Source organism: Pezoporus occidentalis, unplaced genomic scaffold, assembly GCF_034315485.1.
Source record: "Pezoporus occidentalis ecotype Australia unplaced genomic scaffold, CSIRO_AGI_Poc_V1 ctg35, whole genome shotgun sequence".
In the NCBI taxonomy this organism is placed as follows: Eukaryota; Metazoa; Chordata; class Aves; order Psittaciformes; family Psittacidae; genus Pezoporus; species Pezoporus occidentalis.
In genome coordinates, this window is record NW_026915483.1 from 2,181,847 (window position 1) to 2,201,858 (window position 20,012).

Here is a 20,012-nt window from a genome sequence, read left to right on the forward strand (position 1 = left end):
ACCCTGGTCTCTTCAAGGGAGCATTTATCTTCCTGCCCCTCTCTTTCCACATGCTGTGCCAGGCTTGCAGTCCATCTCACTGATCTCAGCCTAAGCTAAGCAGGTTCCCAGTGATCTGCCCTGGGGCTGTAAGTTCTATTTTGAGGGACTCTGCCAGTCTGCATTTGCAGCATGGCAAGCAGAAGCCAGGGGAAGCAGTAAACAAGCTGCAAGTCGAGCACCTCCCAGGTCATATATCCTAAAGGAAAAAGCCTGGCTAACAGGCAAAATGCTCAGAAGCAGGATGAGCAGCACTGAAAATTGAAACGATTTCAAAACTTAAGGCTTAGACCCATCTCCTGAGACAGGCAAGACCAACTCGCTTGTGAAAGCAATCACTGCCAGCCTCATCTGTGTACGTGCTGGCTTAGCCTGAGCAAGTCTGCCAGCAGCAAGTGCGCAAGGCTGGGTCATTTTGTTAAGCTGAATGTGGCAACGGGAGAAGATTAAAATACGCAGCAAAATATAATCTTGTTAGCGGCAGATAGTTTTACTTTACAAATCTTTATCGCAGGCTCTAGCTGGCATCCTTATAAACACAATGCAGTGATGTGAGACATGTAAGTGCTCCCTCAGTAGGAGAAATAATTGCTGAATAAAAATAAGTGAGATAAGTTACAAGATAAGAGAGCTAAAACTAAAAGGATGACACTGCATCTGGTGTGAGTAATTATTTTGGCATCATTCTATCCAGCGCTAATCCTCAACGGCTTGAAAAGATTCAATCAGTGTTTAGCACTGCCACGGAATCAGAGCTACAAAACAAAGAGTAACTGGATTAAAATCTTGCTATGGTCACAGGTCACGTCTGTGTCACATCTGCTTAGAATGTTCCTTCAAGGAACAAGAGAAAAAGGAAATTTGACTTGGAAAGATTGCATTGAAAAACATACCCCCAGGTTGCAGTTCAAGGTTGGTTTATAGTGAGGCATTCTGGCATGAAAAAAGAAGGACGTAGAAAGATTATTACTTTAAAACTCTCTACCCTCAGGAAGGCAAAACCACCACAATAAACCTCTGAACAGTAATGTCCTCAGCCACAACACCACCCTGCATGCAGCCTGCTCAGAAAATGCGCAGAGAACCCAGGCTTCCAGAAGCTGCATTTACCAGAGCAAAGAAATTAACACTGAGACATGAGGATTTTTGATAATACTTATTCCTATTTGGAGCCAGTTGAGCCTTCCTGATTATCTCTTAACTGAAAAATCCATTACGGTGGCATCAATGTTTCTCCCCGACTTCCTGCAGCTGCAGAAATGCAATTTAACAATTAACCTTTTCCAGTTGTAAACAACAAGAACAGCAAAGGCTGCAGGATAAAAAGCGCAGCCCCCTCAGAGCTCGCCACCAACGGCACACTGAGCAAAGTTAGCACGCAGCTACGTGCATCCACAGAATGCTCCTTATTCCTCCTCCTCTTTCCTACTTTCTACCCCTCCTGAAAACCCACGACAACTTTGAAGTTGCTGTCAAAAGGCACTTTCTTACCTGTTCGCGCCGACGGCGACAGCACAAGAGGAGAGAATCCAGCGGGTTGCTCAGCTGTCCTAGTTGTACCAGTCACCGTTCGGCTGGTGGGCAGCTCCCAGGACCAGCCCAAGCACCGCAGTGCCATAAAGCATCCCGCCGCCCCGACACACGCTGCCTGCCACCAGACGGGCTTTTGTCAGAGCCCTTCAGACCTCGGCGTGTCTCCGAAGGAAACCTGCCATGGAATAACGTGCCATTCCTGCCCGCGTCCTGAGCTCTGGCTTCAATTTCCCTGCTCTGAAACGTGGCTCCAGAGGGTGCCCTCCGTCTCTGCTCCCAATTCAACTGAATTCAGCAGCTCCCCCTTCCAGCCTGCCTCTTGCTAAATGACCCTTCGAGGTGGCAAGAGGATGTCCGATTTGCTCTCCCAGCGCAAAGCATTAACGAGGACAGATGCAGCCCATGGAATATAATTGCCGGCGCGGGGCTCTGCTGTTGCATTGCTCTCCTCTCCTGCATGCTAATGAGCAATGATGTCAGCAAGCCAAAGTCACCGCATCCGGACCACGCCACGGCCCGGCCACCCTCACATTTATTTACATGGAAATCAGCTGCTCTTCAGAATCAGTAAATCCTGCAGGCTGCCTAGGGAAAGGGAGAGGAATGACACCACCACCCCCCCCCACCCCCTCACCCCCATCCTTCTCGCTGCCTTGCATGTTTGCAAAGACTTGGCTCTGCACCAGCAGCCCAAAAACTGAATGGTGTGAAGACACTAATTATCCTTCCCCAAACTATCACCTTCATTTGATGCTGACCGAATCTCAACTTGCTGTCAAACTTCAGGCACCATTTCTTAGGTATGCTGGCTATTAAAGCAACCATCTCCGAGCAACGTATCATTTTTCTCCTGGCTTTCAATGCCCTCTTAATTATTTTCTGTAGTCGTTTGCTATTGATTCCCCACTGGTTTTTAGATGCAGCGTGTTTGTGCACCAGCAGGGCTAAATATTCTGAGGAATAAAAGTTATTAGCATGGCATTTTGGTTACCATGTATTTTAACACATTTTCTTTCATACGGCCCCTAGAGATGCAAGATTTGCACCTTTTATGTGTATCTCAGGTACTGTGAGCCACAGGAATATACCGCCCCAACAGGGATGATGAAGACTCCTACCCCCATGCTTCCCTTCCCTCAGAAAAGGCAGAGAGGGAGCTACGCTGCCAAATCTCTTCTGCTGCTCTTAAAGCCCGTTGCTTGAGAATTAGGTTGTCACAAATGAATCTCTAATTCAAGCCAACTGGAGGACAGCGTACTTCTTAGCTTTTGCATTTGCAAGAAGTGAGTGAAATTATAAAAACCTAGTTTCTGTAGACTCAGAAACATACAGAAAGCAAATAAAACTTGCCCAACATGTAGTGCTTTTCTAGCATGCTCCTGACTTCTGGGGTCCGGCTCCAGATTTCGGAGCCCTTGATACTTGGCAATGTTAACTGTGTTTACAGAACACAGAAGGATGCAGAAACTACAGCAGAAACTACAGTGAGTCTTCCTGCAGTCTCAAATGCTTTAAATTATTATTATTATTAAGGCTCATAAATTAGGTTTCATTATATGGAATTACACTCAATCTCAAGGTCAGACTTTCCTTTCAAGGAGGACAGCGCAGTGTCACCTCCACTTCTACTGGGGATGGCTGAAATGCAAAGCAGAGTCCTTCCAACTACACAGAGCAGTAGAACTTGTAGGGAAAAATTCCCTTGAGCCTTCAGCTTGTTAAAGTGGTGCATTTTGCCCCTTCCAGCTTGCACTGGGGCTGTGCATAGGCTGCCAGCTGCCTCTTTATGGTAAACATGCCAAGGCCCCAAGATGATGCATTTTTCCTCTTAAATTCTGAGCATATTAATTACAATACAAAGGAAATGAGACAAAACTGATGAGCAAAAGCAAATAAAGAAGCCTGCTTATAAAAAATGTTGAGCGAAGTGCTGTGGAGCAGAAATTACCCATGTTTACTGTAACAATCTTCCCTGCAAACCTACTGCTAAAAGCACACAACAGTGACTCAGGGCTACAACTGGCACAAAGAATATGTGTCCCTCCACACAGCAAGTCCTGTAGGTGCTAATTTTCAACAAACACAAGTAAAATGCCTGACTTTATCTGCATTAACTTCCAAGGAGCAAAAAACCTTTAGCTATAAGGGGTCTTTTAATGCTCCAAGTGCCACTTGAGCAGGACCAACCAGCCCGCCCTGTGCTCAGAGGGAAGGTTGACAGGGCTGTTTTGGCCAAGTGGATCACCCAAGAAAGGAATCACACCAGAAACTGCAAACTTTTAAGTATAAATTGATCCACAAAGACAAAATGGGAGTTAGAATCATGAGCTGATGTAATCTTATGGTCTCACTAACTATGAGAAGAGCTTTTTATCTCCAAACAGCATGTATAATCGTCATCACTCCTGGCAAACTTCTTGTTCCAATACTTGCAAAGCTAAACAGCCACTAAATCCAACAAACTGGCTCTTCTGAGATGAGAAATCAGATTAGAAGCTGCCCCATTTGGACACACAGCTGTCTTAGGAAAGTGGAAATAAGCCTTCCTGCTATGAAAGCTGCTGGTTCACTGGCAATTGCTCCATATTGCCGTTACCTACTGCAAGGCTTGTGAAAAGGTCATGGGTTGGAATAACTCCAGAAGGCACACAAGATTTCTTGATGGATTCTGCACATTATACAGGTGAAAGGGGTGTCTCATTAAGCAGCAAGGAAAATACCAAACCAGTGGAGGACATTATCAAAGGTCACATGAAGGACTTGCACCATTATGAAAATGGCCACTAACAACTGCCAGCAACAAAGCAAATGACCAGAAGTAAAACCTTAGCTACTGAAATAAAGAAAGGTCAAGAACAGGAAGCCTCTGCTTAGGTGCAAAGGTGAGGGATGGATAACTCTGCTTGTAAAAGTAGCCGCATCCTTCTGCCCTTTGTTGCTAGTTTTAAAGACAAAGATCCAAACCCAGCGAACTTCAAACTTTCTGCCATTTGCATAAACTCATTCCTTTGGCTAATTTAACAAATCACAAATTTAACTATTTTAACAAAAAAAAAAAGCCCACGTTTCATAAACACTGTATTTTATCACCTTGGGATATAAATCATCCATCAATCAATACAGCTCCATGTGACATTGTTGACTCTCCCAATGACAATGAGCTACATGGCATGGCCATGTGCAGTGACAGCAGACTGGTGCCCTCAAGGTCCCTGGGCTATTAACCTTATGAATGTCAGATCAAGTTGCCTTTCTGAATTATTTAGTGAGCATCCTCTGCTGCAGCGTGCCATGGCACTGCACAACACTGCTACCTTGGGAAATCACAGAGGCTCCAGCCTCAGCTGCCCTGAAATGCTGCCTGTTGGGGACAAAGGCTGTCCCCTGTGCTGCATGCAACACGGGATCAGTGGGATGGCAGGTCTCCCACCAGCACTGAGCCCGTTCTGGCTCACAGTGACAGGCACAATAACAGATTGCTTTCCCATCGCTCTTTCTACCCACAGAAATGCAGAATTGGATACTCACAGTGGCTTTTTTCCCCTCCGTTCCCACGCTCGCCCCTGTAATTTGCACAGAAACCTCTGCTCGCAGAGCCAGCGCTCCTGCCTGGGTGCCAGGATGGGTCATGCCCAGCATGGTCCCAATCAGAGCTGTGCTCCCATGGCCATGGGGAAGGCTTCAGCAGGAGAACAAGAGGCTGGAGAGGGTACAGCTTAGTAAACATCGGAGGGGAAAGGCAGAGGTATTGCAGAAAGCTGTTAGCAGTGAGCAGAGAAGGGAGGCAGGGTCCAGCCCACTCCTTCTGGCAAAATGCCTGGCTCTTTGGAAGGCACATAGGGATGTGCCCAAGGTATGGGGAAGGATCCTTGGAGAACTAAAGTAATGAAATACAGGTCAGGACTTTCAATGAGGCTGAGCTCTCTTTTTAATTCTTGTTCTGTTTTTAAAAACGGCAGCAGATCCTCCCCACACCTCTCAATGCCAGAAACAGGGATGTCTTACCTCAAAGAAAAACGGGATGGAGGGAGGCGCAGAGACCAACATCAGCTCATTAATCGCCAAACCTTGGCCTCCTCCACTTTTCCTTAGGGCTGCTATGTGGGGCTGCTGCCTGAGACAGACCCTCTCCTACTGTCACCATTGCTGCACTCCTTTTTGCCAGAGAAATGGGTAAGGATCTGTGCTGGTGGTCTGCAAGGAGGAGCTTAGTTTCTAAACCACCGTGGAGCCCAGCAGCAGCTGGCACAGAAGGAGAGGTACAGCCCAATCTGTGGCTGATTTTAGAGACTATTTTCTGTATTTCCTATGGATTCACCCAGAGAGACAGGGCTGACCCTTGCAGCATCCTCCGGTGCATGAGCAGAGCAGGGTGACAACCCTGTGCCCTCTGGCAGCACCAAACAACTCAAAGGGAAGGGTGATGCTGCAGCACACTGCACTGCTGCTCATGAGCATCACTGCCCTGCACCCCCAATGACAAGGCCCCCCCAAATGACCGTCACCTACTGACTGTCCCCACCCCACCGCACACTCCCAGATCACAGACAGGAACTGCACACCCCAATGCAACATGTGCAGCACGCCATGGATGGCGTTTCAATCCATCACTGTATATCTATTTTTTTTTTAATCAACTTACTGCAAGAAGCTTTGGAGAGCTTAACAATAATAAGGCCTCCGGCTTTAACTCGGCAATACCATGTTTTCTACTTTTGTACGCTGAAATCAAATTTGTAACTGAATGCAAACAACAATCTGGATGCGTGTGTGGTTTTGTCCCTTTTGCCAGCCCTGATCGTATTCTCATCTGAACACTTTTTAATCGTGTCCTTTAATGACGTCTACAAAAGCCTCATTAAAGTGCTGTATTGTAATTTAAGCTAAATAAACTCAACACAGTTATATATTTTTTAATGACATACTTTTCTTGGGGCCTTTCCATGAACAATAAAGCGTTTGCTGAAAATATGTTGTGAAGGAAGCGCATAGATCTTCAGCTTATCTGGTGGTATGTTCTCCGAAGATCTAAACCTCTGATCAGCAACAAATTAACTTTCCATTTACACAAAATAGAAGATGTATTTTCAGGATAACCAACTAACCCTGAAAGTCTGCATTAACATGTGCCTTGGCAGCAGCTCAGGACTCCCTCGCTGCCGCCCTTCTCGCTGCCTGACTCTGTCAGTTGCTGTCACGTTAGATGGTTTTTATTCTATCTTTTGGCTTCAAACCTGTCTAAGAGAGCGTTTCAGGTCACTGGTTATGCTCTGAGGATTTCTTGCCTTTGCTTACCAAGCTCCCCTCTGCTTTAGCTATGCACAACCTGGTCCTTCACCCAAAAGCTGTGCATCTCCCCCCCCCACCCCCCAGCACTGAGATATGATGCTTAACCATCTCTGTGCTCAGAGCTGAGTTTCAAGTTCTGGCCAAGCAACACAAGTCTGATTTTTACCTCCCTAAACCAGACTGTTTATTGGGTCATGAACAGAAATGGGCTTTCATGATCCCTTTGAGTCTGGAATTTCCCAGTTTATTTGCAAACACAGGGAGACTGGCCATGGTCAGGAAGGCACCGGGCTCCTCACTTCCCAACTGCTCAGTGGGAAGAAAGGTGACAAAATAGGTGTTTATGTACTGAGAGCATGAAGTAGACCTGGATGATATAAAACCAGCCAGGGCAAGCAGATGGACTGGAATGTGTTATTTTGGTCCACCCCAAGCTCCATCCAAGACTTCTACAACCCAGCTAACCTCAATTTTAAATACATTTTAAACCCTCAACAATAAAATGATGAAAAAGTGGCATCTTGATTTAAACCTGAATGCTGCCTAGCTTAAGACCATGGCTCTGTGTCCTGCCTGGAGCACAGAGAGTAGGTGAATGTGTCTTGGTCTCTGTAGAGGTTTACAGCCTGGCTGCCCCACTACCTGAAGCTGGATGGAGCTCCAGCATCCCTGAGACAGGCTGGCACTGCACACAAATGGCAAAAGATGTTTGCTATTCTTCCCTTTGTTTTAATTAGTAATAACAATTTGTTATCCTGGCTTGACATTTGTTCATACTTAGGAATAAATTGCTTCCTTGAATGATATGCTGAGATTATCATGGGCTTTCTGTGTTTGTGTTGGTTTTAGTAGCTCATAACAAACCATGAAATTCATTACTCTTGCCACAAGCACCCAAGAGATGTGCCAACCAGGGCGTGATTTATACACAGCTCGACTCATGGAAATTAAAAGGTTTTAACGTTGCCTGAAAGAAGTCAAGAGTTTGAAATTTTATACAAATAAATTACAAAAAATACCCCATAATAATCCTGGACATGAGCTACTGCACTGCTTTATCTGCCTAAGGATAAATATTAAAGTCAGGGTAAACTTAGCTCACTAAATATTAATTGTCTAATTTGAACAGCCCTTTAAGAGAGAAGCCTTCTGGCCTGCAAATTACTTCACTCTCACCTTTTTTTCTTAACTGCTCGGAACCTATATATAAAAGAAGATATTTAACAGCAAAACTTCTCTGCTACATTATAATGGGCAAAACATTCCCACTGAAAGAAACCACTGGAAAACAGTCCCATGCCTCACCATCCTTAATGAGAAAGGGCTGTCAGTCATACCCCAGCCCCATTTCTCCATGCTGCGTCAAGCCTCGTATATCAAACTCAATATACAAATCGCCAGCCCCATCAAGATCATTAGAGCTGCTCAGCCCGTCAAGGAAAGGTCAGCATATCACTGGCTGATGGCTGCCTGCTTCCAAACGCAGCATCAATCACAGCCCTCATCAAAGGCAGCCACAGCAGTGAGAATGTAGCTGGAAACCTGCATCCCTTCTTTGTATAACCCGCCATCCTCTAAACCTGCTCCCCCGGTTGTAAAACGTGGCTATGCTTTTATCTTATCGTGATCCATATGGAAAGGCAACTAAATCATCTACTAGAGGAACGGGGGGGGGGGGGGATCAGGACCCACGGGGAGGAATTAAGGCTATATCAGGAGAGGGTGAATCAGAAGCATGGTCCCTGACTCCAGCGCTGGCTCCCTACTACAGCGGGTCCCAACCAGTTCCCACTTCCCCTGATGGGTCCCATGCAGGCGGCATCACAGGAGCATCCCTCTATGACACACAAGCCCCAGCACCTAGAAACCACCTCTAGTAAACGGTCAAAGCCACCCTGCAAGGAGATGCTGATTGCTGTCATCACAGCCACACCGAGGCATGGCTCACAGATGTCCCCAGCCAGGAGACTTCAGTAGTGCCCCACACTCATGGGGACATCAGCATCACTGTGCCAGGCTGCTGCTGCCCTCCAGGCATGCTCCCTAGCTTGCAGGAGCCCATGAGGGCATCCTCCCCACAGCTCCAGCACCACGGGGGGTGGAGAAACCCAATCGCTAGCCATTAACAGGGGGGACACCAGCATCAGGAAGTGCTATTGCTCATGTCAGCCATTGCTCATTAAATATACTGAAACCCACAGGCCATTCTTCCCCTTTTTTCCCCTACAATGCTGTGCTGCACACAACATTATCTTCAAAGGGAGAAGCAAACATGTTTGGTAAACATGAGCAGGCTAAACACATCAGCCTTCTAGAAGCAATTATTGCTGCTAAAGATGTACTGAGTCCCATTGTTTTGTGGTTCAGAAAGCATTTTGCTGGCTGCTTTGGAATGGGGCTGTTCCTCAAAGCAATTGGGACAAAGACTAACCCCTCCCCAGTGAAATAAAAAACAAGTGGGCATCCAAGGGAATGAAGCCTTCTTTTTGCTGAGCATTTAACTCACAGTGTATCCTTGCAATAAGATAATAGCAATTTGGGGGTCAGGCTCCCATGGCAGAGAGGTGAGGACATTTCTGGAGAACAGTGGATTGGGTTAGAGCTGGAAACCTTCCTGCGGCATAGCCAGACTGGTGGGGATTGTTCTGACCGGTATTTAGACTGGTTGCACTGGTACAAGGCAGAAAACCCCCAAATATGGAGGAAAAAGGCAATGGAGCCAGTGCTGGACATTATCTTCTTCCCTCCATCCCAAACACATTGGGATGCTCCGGACCAGGGTAGCTCATCTTGCTGAGAACCTTGTAAATGTGGAGTTGGGGTAACATCTCACCTTTACATGGCCTTATTTCAGGGCAAACAGCTCAATCCCCCAAATTCCTTCTCTGTGCAAACTGTAATCATTCCCTTTTATCAGCGCAGGGTAGCAGAGGGTGGAATGCAGCTGGGCTTCTTGAGGTACCAAGCACTTCAAGCATGTATGTCAAAAAGATGGACAACCATGGATGACCAGAGAGACAGCTGGGGGAAGAAGGGAAGCTCACAATACTGGCGAGACTATTATAATTAGTGTAATAAGCAGCGATCACAGCTTGGCAGCTGCCTTCCCGCCCTGAGCGGCCGCTACGTGCATAAAGCTGTGGCTAAGAAGGATTTTGACACTTGCTGTAACATCTCTGCTTTGAAAGAAGTTTAGACTTGGTGAAGTTTCCATTCCATGTAAGATACACAGGAAATCACTGCATCCCCAGCCTCTCCACCTTCACCTGAGCAAGCAGCACCTTGTGCTAATGGAAGGGACATGAAACTGGGTTTAGTTTTGGTGTCAACTATGATTTCGCAAATGGCTTTGAACAAAACTTTGTCACCTCTGTGTCGAGGCAAACCTGCTATACTCAACTTTCTGAAGTCCCTGAAGTCTCAGAGATGAGCTCTTCTACAGAAAATGGCAAAACATGGCAAAAATAATTTACACTGGGCATATATATCCATCCTCCTCGGATGGGCTCATGTCCAACATCCTTCTCCAAAGCATCCCCAAGATACATTCCTTTGAAACACACCTTTCCCCATCCCCACCAGGTTTGCAGAGAGTTGGCACTGAGTATATAGTACAGAAGAGTTGCTCTGCAGCTCACCAAAAGCTGAAGCAGCCGTGGTTTAACAAATGAGATGTCTCAACAGGAGAATATTTTAAAGGATTGGAAAGCAGATACTGTATACTGGAGTGCAATGATTATTTGTACTACCAAGAGTTAATTTGTTTGGAAACATTTAAAATGGTGGGGAAGTTATGGGGTAGGATGCTCACTTGAAATCAGTTGGGGATTTAGGTGAAAATGCTGCTTGCTGGCAGCTCACCAGCACAAGAATCAGGCTCCAGGCATCCCTAACCACCAGATTTAGGGGTTGGATCATCATTCACAGCCAACACAGGTTGCAAAGTTGCTTATGTGACAGGCTATGGGTCCTAAGCTGCAAAATATGCTGTGGCTTAGACCCAGACTAATTCTGACTCATTCCTGGTGTTCGTGCTCCAGGAGGGACTGCTCTTCTCACTTCCTTCCTACTACCCCCTATTCTAACAGAGGTGGTCAAGGAAAGCAGTCAGATGCTCAGAGTATCTGGATATTTTGGCAGTAGTCAAGGATTCAGCTCCCACTGTTTTTTAGTGGGTGTTAGACACTGAGAAAGTGCTTACTGGGAAGATGTTTGGAGGTGTGAGATCTAAGCTCTTCATGCAAGGGGCTCTTTCCTACAGTGCTTAAGAAATTGAGAACATGGAGACAACAAGTAACATGCTTGGAAAGCAGGAAATGTTTACATTGAGGAGATTTAGGCCCTTGTGAAAGAATGAAGCCCCAGCCAGGCTGGGCAGGGATGCTCAGGAGTAACTGCAAACAGGCAGTGACGAGGACGTCAACAAACACTGCACCAACTGGATAAAAAACACAGCACGTGACACCAGAACAAAGATTTCTTTGATTTCCTAGTGCAAAGAAACATATTTGTACGTCCTTGACAAGCAGCATGTGAAAGCAACAGAGGAGCATGAGCCGTTTGCTGTGACACTGACCATCCCCAGCTCCTGGCTGAGACACAGCCCATCAGAGAGCTTGAGAAGAGAAGGCTCCTTAAGAGGAGATCTTTGAGCAGCTTCCAGTACCTAAAGGGGCTGACAAGAAATCTGGAAAGGGGCTTTTTACAAGGGCCTGTAGGGACACAACAAGGGGGAATGGCTTTAACCTGACAGAGGGGAGATTGAGATGAGCTCTTAGGCAGAAGCTCTTCCCTGTGAGGGTGCTGAGGTGCTGGCACAGGGGGCCCAGAAAAGCTGTGGCTGCCCCATCCCTGGCAGTGTTAAAGGCCAGGTTGGACACAGGGGCTTGGAGCAACCTGATCCAGTGGAAGGTGTCCCTGCCCATGGCAGGGGGTGGAACAAGATGATCTTTAAGGCCCTTCCAAGCCAAACCATTCTATGACAAATGGATGGCAGAGACATCTGCAATGAGTCTATTCGTTAATTAGTCAAGATTGGGGTTTATTTTATCCTATAGGCATTCAGGTTAAGGAGGCAATTCTCTTACAGCTGTCTAAGTCCCTTCTACACTTGTTAAGAAGTAGGACAAAGCTGTCACCCAGTGACAGTAACACCAACTTGAACTTTCCAAGGAAGGTGCCTGAAGGCGCAGCCGGAGCTGAGCATGTCACTTGCTGTGGCTAACAGCATGGGACAGGATCAGCATCACAGACCTTCGACCCCAAATCTATCAGACCTGTGCCACCAGTACAGCCTGGGGCATGAGCCTGGGGCCGGCATCAGGCTCAGCGTCCTGATCCAAAACAAGGTGTCCTAAAATGTGACATAAGATCCTGTCTCATCTCAAAGAAATATTTAACTCATCTGGCTGCTGCTGCTTTGATCTTCCGCTTACGCTGTGGGAAGTTTAACATCCTTTGTCATGATCCCCTATCTGAGGATGCAATGGCCAGTAAAATAAACCTACTGCAACCATTCAAATAGTTTCACTTAAACATAAGAAACACTTTAGATTTACAGCACCAGAGTAATTTGATAACTTGTGTTGTTAATGAAACAAGCATTAATAGCATTTTATCAGCAGCTTTAATCTTCCTGGTATCATTTCATGTCCATAGACAACTTCACTCCATAACTTGATACCGGCAGCATATGCTGGACAAGACCCCCTGCCGCAGTCAATTTCCAGTGCCCTGAGAATCTCTGCTAATCCCAGCCCTTTACAGCAACTCAGCAGTCTAAAAAGGAGACACATGAAGTCACTTAGGCTTATCTCTCTAATTGTCTGCCTGCGAACCAGGGGTTCAGTGTCAGTCACTTGCACTCACCTAAAGTCATGAAAGAAAAACCAGACCTAAAATATTTACTGTGAGTATTTTCACTAAGTGAACTACTGAAATCCTGCTTACTACTGCAGGTCCAAATGCAGTGCTAGCTGTGAGGAACACATTGGGGTAACTAAACAAGTGCTCGCACCTTTCCTCTGCAGCAGTGCTTTCCAGGACTAGGGATGTGTAACAGACTCCAACTCTCCTGACAGCTTTCTTGCACTGCCCAGTGCCAACACAGTAAAAATGTTAATGAATGCCATCTTATAAATATTTAATGCACATTTTCCTGAGAGCCCCGCTGTGAGTAAATAGCCACTTCCTTCCCCAGGCCTATCTTTCATTTTTATTTTTGCACAAAATACCAACAGTTGGAACGACACCCATGCGACCGAGCTGCTGGAAACACCACTGCCTAAACCAACAGCAAGAGGGCAAAATCCAAACGCAAACTTACAAGGAATGTAAAGAGAAATATAACCCAGTCAGAGCAAATATTTCATCTCAGGTACCTCCTCCCAGGATTTGCAGGGAAAGAAAAGCAGAGGGGACAAGCCAGCAATATACTTTCTTTTCAAGTACCGTTCTTAGCCTAGTTTTATTGTCTTATTCCATTGCATTTGGAGGTACTGGCCACAACAGCGGCGCACTGCACGCATCACTGTGATATGGGCATCCCTGGACTCTGCTCCTACACCAACCCCTGAGCTGCAACTCTCCCATCTGAAACTTGGACGATGCCCATGATTGTCCAAGGTTACACAAGCAATCCAGGACAGACATGGAAGAGAACATGGATCACCCAAAGGTGTCACCGTTGCTGCTCTGGTATTGTTACACCTGTGATGCTCACCTGTGGTGTCCAAAGCACAGCTGACCACAAGATCTGCCTCGCATTCACGACATCATGGTAATCATGATATAGAAGTACTCGGATATTGTTTTCTAAGCTGTCAGAATTGATATATTCAAGCCTTTCCCACCACCCCTCATCTCAGACGCTATTTTGCAAACCAAACCAAACCAAAAGCTGCAACTCTCCTTGGATCCCCTTGGGATCACCCAAGACCACAAAAGTACTGCCAAGTGTCCAGCACTAGCCAGCACAGGCAGCACTGGTTACAGGGTCTGTGCATGCTGCCAAACATGACACATGAGATTGAGTGCTGCCATCCAAGCACATCCCAGCTGGATCAAGCATAGTGCTGGAGACATGTTCATGTGGCTCCCCACAGCTCTGCATCATGGAGTGATGCTCTGGCTTTTACATGGGCCATGGGAAAAGTTTCATATGAGAAAGGAAAGCTGTATAATCCAAATTCATGCCAAACTGCTAAAAATATAAAAGACTCAAAGGAATAAGGCTTGCATGTGTCAGAACTTTTGGTAATTCCTCCCAAATACATAATTTTTTGGCACAAATACTAAAATGTAACTGGAGGGCAAGCATTTAGCTCTATTTTAGCTGGGAGAGTCCCAACTTCTGTCTCTCCAATTTATATATGGAAGCAGGCTCATCACGCAATATGTGTTTCAGCGAGTTTTGCATCAGGGAAGGGTGTGAAGCTAAGGCTAACAAGGGGAATATCATTAAGAATAATAAACAGTACAAAAGCATGAACAAATAGGCTTGTCTGAAGCACAGGGTGCTGTTACATGTGTCAGAAGGAGCCTCCAAAGTGAAAAATCTGAGTCTTTCTACTCTGATATATGGGAGAGAAAGCAACAAATGGGGGTGCGTGGGCAAATACTGGTGAAGAACTGGTGCCAACTGGTGAGGCTGCTTCTGCAGTGCTGTAAAGAGACACTGTTGCAGTGCTGTACACTAATGCATGGGAAACTTAAAGGTCACTTGAGATTAAAAGCTGCATTTTATCCTCTAGAACTGGCTTTGAAACATCACTCCATCTCCAGCGCAGTTAACACACACAAACAGCACATTCAGAAGGCTCTGGGGACACCTTAGAGAGGCTTTCAAGAAATCTGGAGAGAGGCTTTGGACAAGGGCCTGTAGGGACACAACAAGAGGAACAGCTTTAACCTGCTAGAGGGGAGATTGAGATCAGATACAAGGAAGTTCTTCCCTGTGAGGGTGCTGAGGCGCTGGCACAGGGTGCCCAGAGAAGCTGTGGCTGCCCCATCCCTGGGCCAGGTTGGATGGGGCTTGGAGCAACCTGCTCTATTTGAAGGTGTCCCTGCCCATGGCAGGGAGTTGGAACTGGATGAGCTTTAAGGTCCCTTCCAACACAAACCACTCTCTGATTCTATATTTTGTTAGCATAACACTGATGCCAGGAATAAACGTACAACTACACTGTCTCACTTAAAATCCACTGCAGCCAGGAGAGCCAGCCCACGGAAAGCACCAACACCCAACTTGGCATCACATCTGCAAACACTGCCACATTTCCCTGGCCAGTCTGAAATGGCTGGTTGGATTTATAGGTCAGCAGATCCACATATAAAGTAGTGGTGCCAGTTTGCTCAGCCTCTGGAAGCAGACCACTTCCATTACACCACCCCCCCTCCCCTTCAAGGCATCTGTGCTGGTGAAGGACCTGCAGTGGCCAGCAGGATGCTCCAGTCTCCCAGCATGTTCCCTAGCCACCATGCTAACACTGCGACTGCCTCACAGGCCCCTGATGGGGCACCACTAGGGAAGCAGCTCATCTAAGCTCCCTCACTGACCTAAGGTGACGGCTGTCTTCTGGAGAGGAAAAAAACTATTTAAAAGTGAAAAAACGGAGCTGCTTCTCCCCCCCACCCGGGTGCACAAATTCACTCATTTAAGGTGTAAGTAGATCAAGGAGCTAATTAAGGAAATAACCAATAACTTAATCAAGATCATTACAGGAACCAGCATGTTGCTGCCATTATTTAAATGGTAGCAGAGCAAAAACCATGTTTGTGCAACCGGAGCCTTCAAGACCTCTGGGTGGCCCAATCTTTGCAGAGGGAAGGCTCTCCTGTCACCCCATCCCTTGTGCCAAAGCCACTGAGGAATATACTCAGATCTGGCAATTTCCCACAGACAGATCATTTAATCATGCCCCAGCTGCCACCACAAAAATCTCAAGGGAATGGTTCTCACATTGAGAGGAATTCACTGTGAGAAGCACCATGGATTTCTTCTTCAGGACACAGCCCCTGCCTGGTTTTGGTGCAAGAGCAGAACAACCCCTTTGCAGAAACGAAGTCAAATACATTGGGACCATATGTGTTTTGCTTTTGGCATCTTGTGTTGACTTTGCTCCTGGGATAGCCTCTGTGATTTCCCTACCCACCCCCACAAAAGGGGGCTTTGCATCCCAGCGCCACATCCCTCCTTCTAATTACTCCACCAGTTGCATTGATAAAACATCTGCTGGAAGAGAGAAGGGCTCCTAAAGCACACAAATGAAGGCAGAGGATGCTGTTAAACACCCCCCCTCCATAAACAGCCCCAGGACCTCTGACCGGCACAGGCATCCTCTGCCTTCTTCAGCAGGAATGAATCCTTGTTTCCAACCAAGCACATAGTTTGTCACTAACACAGCCTCCTATCTGCTTAATTTCTAACATATCCAAAAGCAATGGGATTCATCAAGTTTGATTCAGTACTTAGGAGTCTTTGTTTCACTTAAAAGAAGCCTTTGTTTTGTCAAAGAAAACTGGACATTTTCTCTTGAGTTAACAAAGACAAAAACAATCCAACATCCAAAGTTAATGCAGGATAAAGGGTTATTTCTAAACACAGGTGCCAAAGGTCCAAAATTCACGTTTTGTCATGCCACACAAATCCCTGCAACAGCTGAGAAGACACAGTCTGGGAACTCAGGGCTGAAGATTATCTCCAGCCTCCTGCAGAGTTTTACTCTCCAGGGGTTTTCAGAGTGAAAAAAGCAGGAATAGCTCAAGGGCTGGTGAGAAAAGTCATGTTTGCATCAAGGAAAAGTTTTACTATGTCCATAGGGTCGGATATTAGGAGGGGATATGGCAATTCCCAGCACTGGGGGTGGCCCCTGGGCTCTGCCTGCAGTGAGAACCAGCGCTTGCAAAGGCAGGCAGGAATCGAGCCGGAAAGGAAACTCATTTCCCAATGCAAACATTTGTACAGCATTAAAGCAGCTTATACTTTCATACGCTATAAATCGGGAGCCACTAAGTAAGCGACCACTTACCCAGGCTAAACAGGCACACTGGAGAACCCTCATGGAGTGGGCAAGGGCAGAGGAGCAGGGTGGGGAGCGGTGATGAGAACGCCTTTGGTGCTGTGGCCCATGGTGCATCCTCCGGCAGCGGTGCCCATGCCGGATCGCTGCCTGCACCCCACCAGTGCTGTCGTCATATGGGAAGGGAAGGAAGGCTCCGGCTGCTGCCCAGCTGCCGAGTGACGCCCACCACAGTTATAGCTTATTGGTGAATGGTGTAAGCCCTAATCCAATCCTGTCCCTTTACTCAAATTTAGCTCTCCATGGAGTCAACATCCCTTCCAGTTTTGACTAGCAGAATGAAAGCAAAGTTACCTTGCCAATATATAAATCACGCAGACAGAAGCAATAAAAAACATCCCCCCATGCTCAATTTGCTTCACCTCTTTCTCCCCAAAAGAGTTTCTTATCCACCCACTTTGAGGGGACCACAGCCTTGTGTGTGTAGCAAAGAAAACCAGCAACTCCCAGTGCATACCACTGGATTCAAAGTCAGCAAGGTAAATATCAACATGCCAACAACCCCAGTGTTCATCAGAATGCCGAATGGTACCACTGACACACCTGGGTCAGGGCTGCATCACATACAGAGGTTTATAGAACTGACTAGCACATGGTTACTAAATTTATACTGCATTTCACAAAGGTAACTACTGAATCATAAAGCGGTGCTGGCAAACAGCCTGCCCAGCTGACACATATGGTTTTCCTTGCTTTTTTTTCCCCAGCCTGGTGCAGACATTAGCTGTAGAGACTGTCTTCCTCTGCTGCACTCAGATGTAGATGCTTGACCACAGCACTCACTTTTAACACTGAGGATTCACTGGGGGCTTTTGACAGCAGTTTGGGAAGCACAGAGCTATACCACAGGAAGATCCCTACTGCAGACCCAGAGACCCTGCCTTCATCTGCAAACAACAGGGATAAAAGCCCCTGATGCAACTCTGCATTTCTCCACTCAGTTACAGATGTGCAACCCTGGAGCAGCTCCAGAACCTGGGCCTGGATGAGCCTTGAATGCACGCATACAGCTAGAAGTATGTGATCCAGGTGTCCTGGTGGACAGGCAGCAGGATCCAGATGTGGGCAAGCTGCTCCATCCAGCCTTTGCAGAAACCAGTGATTGAATGAGGTCTATTCATACAGGAGTGAGCACGGTTTCCACGAATGCAGAAAAAAGTGTTTCTGAGGGGTATTCCCATTGTAAGTCCAATAAGCCCCTTCACATTTCAACCCCCCACTGTTGCAAACTTTAAATACAGAAATAATCAAAACATACATTAAAAGAAGAATTTATTCTGAGCTTGGCAGTGTTCATCTAAGAACCTTCCAACTCGGGAGTGGGACTGGAAGAGCGCGGGCAGCCTCAGGGATGGCTGAGCCTGGCTCTCCTAGAACAAAAGCAGCTTACAAACCAGGTTTGCCACGTGAGAGCCTAATTAAAGACCGAAGCCCACACAGCAAACAGACAGACTACAGAGGAAATTGGAGTCTAATTTACATGGAGAACGATTACTTACTGCAACCAATTAGTGTCAAGCTGACTGACAGGCTACCCAAAATACGTTCTCCCCACCCTCCCCTGCAAGTCTGAGCTTCCCTCACTGCTGTATTCTCCCTGGGTTGTTTGGTAGGTGAGCAGTAGCACCTCACCACTAGACACTGGATGGCAAATGGAGACCTTTTGAGCTTCCCCATAACAAACATGCAGTTAGAGCAAACCACATCCCACCCAGAGCAAGCCTCAGCCAAGCAACAGCAGAGAGCAGTGCCATGTACTTGTTTTCCTGGTTTAAATCCTTAAATGACATCCTGAGGGTCCCAACAAGAAATTCATCACTTATGAGAGGCAATCCCCTTTGCTGGACAGATATTCCACATGGAGGCTTTCACCCTATGGTTTGCATTCATGTAGGAGACCTGCAGGTAAGGGTTTGTGTCAGCATAGCGATAGCATTTGCAATGTGCTCAGGCTGCTGGTTTTGGGTCCCAACCCATGCTGCTGATCTGTGACACCGATGGGAAGCAAGACCCTGCAGCATTGCTGCTGCCAGACAAGATGCCCTGCTCCAGGCACCTGCTCAGCTGCTCACAAAATAGCCCTGTCTTTGCACACCAGTCCCCCTCCTCTGACTGAACTGTTCCCCACAGTGGGACCATCACTGCTCAATGGGGAAATGGGGAATCCAGAGGGATTCTCACTGCCAGAGGGAGCTGACATGGACAGAAAAACTCCCCCTTGTCTGGCACTGCACAGGAGTGCCCATGGTACCAGTGCCTGTGCTGGGTAAGAACACTGCCTTCACTGAGGGCTTTCTTCTTCAGATGCCCTGGAAAAGGATGACTTCATCATGTTTCCCAAAGTACAACCTGGTTGCTAATTCTGCAGAAAACCTTCATATCAGATCAGTCCCAAACCTGGTAAATAGACCGTAAAAACATGGAACTGACCACACGCCACTTCCTTTTACTGCTGAAGAAGAAATGACTCATTCTATCATTGTTCTCTTTCCAGCAAAACGCTTATTAACAGGATTATTCAACAGTTGTGGTCCTTCCCTCCAAACTCTGGACTGCACAAGCATTTTGAATGCAGAAACAGCATTTTAGTGCAACTTGTTGTGTTATTCGTCATAAACTCCTAAGGACAGTCTCTCTGAGCAGCCTCTCTACTCTTTAGAGACCTCTTGTGTATGTGTGTACAGGCATGCGGGGACTACATTTGGGATATTTAAGACCACGCAATCATCCCTTCCTTTGAGAAGCACCAGTATAAAGCATACTTAAGGACTTTTTGGGTCTTCTGTATGGAAGAGATAAGCTATTCTTTTAATCTCTGCAGTCTACATGGATAGATAGCATTTTGAAGGAAACTTACCCTAAAAAGAAAACCCAGAGGAAATGCTTTATAAAGTATCTAGTAGCTGTTTGGTAGTATCTGGAGGCAAGACAGGTCCTCAGTTGGTGTAAAGCATCAGCAGGGATCCTTTAATTTCGATTCGTTTCATTCAGTGGTGCTAAACCAATGCGCACCACAGGAGCACCATCAAGACGGGTAACACATGACCATCTCACATGGGTGTTCTTTGGGTA

The 20,012-nt window shown here is 46.6% G+C and overlaps 1 protein-coding gene across 4 annotated transcripts in view; it reads right to left on the reverse strand.

Annotated features, from left to right (window-relative positions):
* The window catches only part of PRICKLE2 (prickle planar cell polarity protein 2), a 105,589-nt gene that overhangs the window by 39,683 nt on the left and 45,894 nt on the right, over window positions 1-20,012 (reverse strand). The window contains exon 1 of one of the 4 annotated variants that reach the window (XM_062630224.1): window positions 16,890-17,029. The exons of 2 other annotated variants lie outside the window; for them this stretch is intronic. The gene's annotated coding sequence lies outside the window, so the exon portion shown is untranslated. Of the gene's footprint in view, window positions 1-1,530; window positions 2,043-16,889; window positions 17,030-20,012 lie in introns of those variants that run through there. One more of the 4 variants, XM_062630223.1, reaches the window with a different exon arrangement.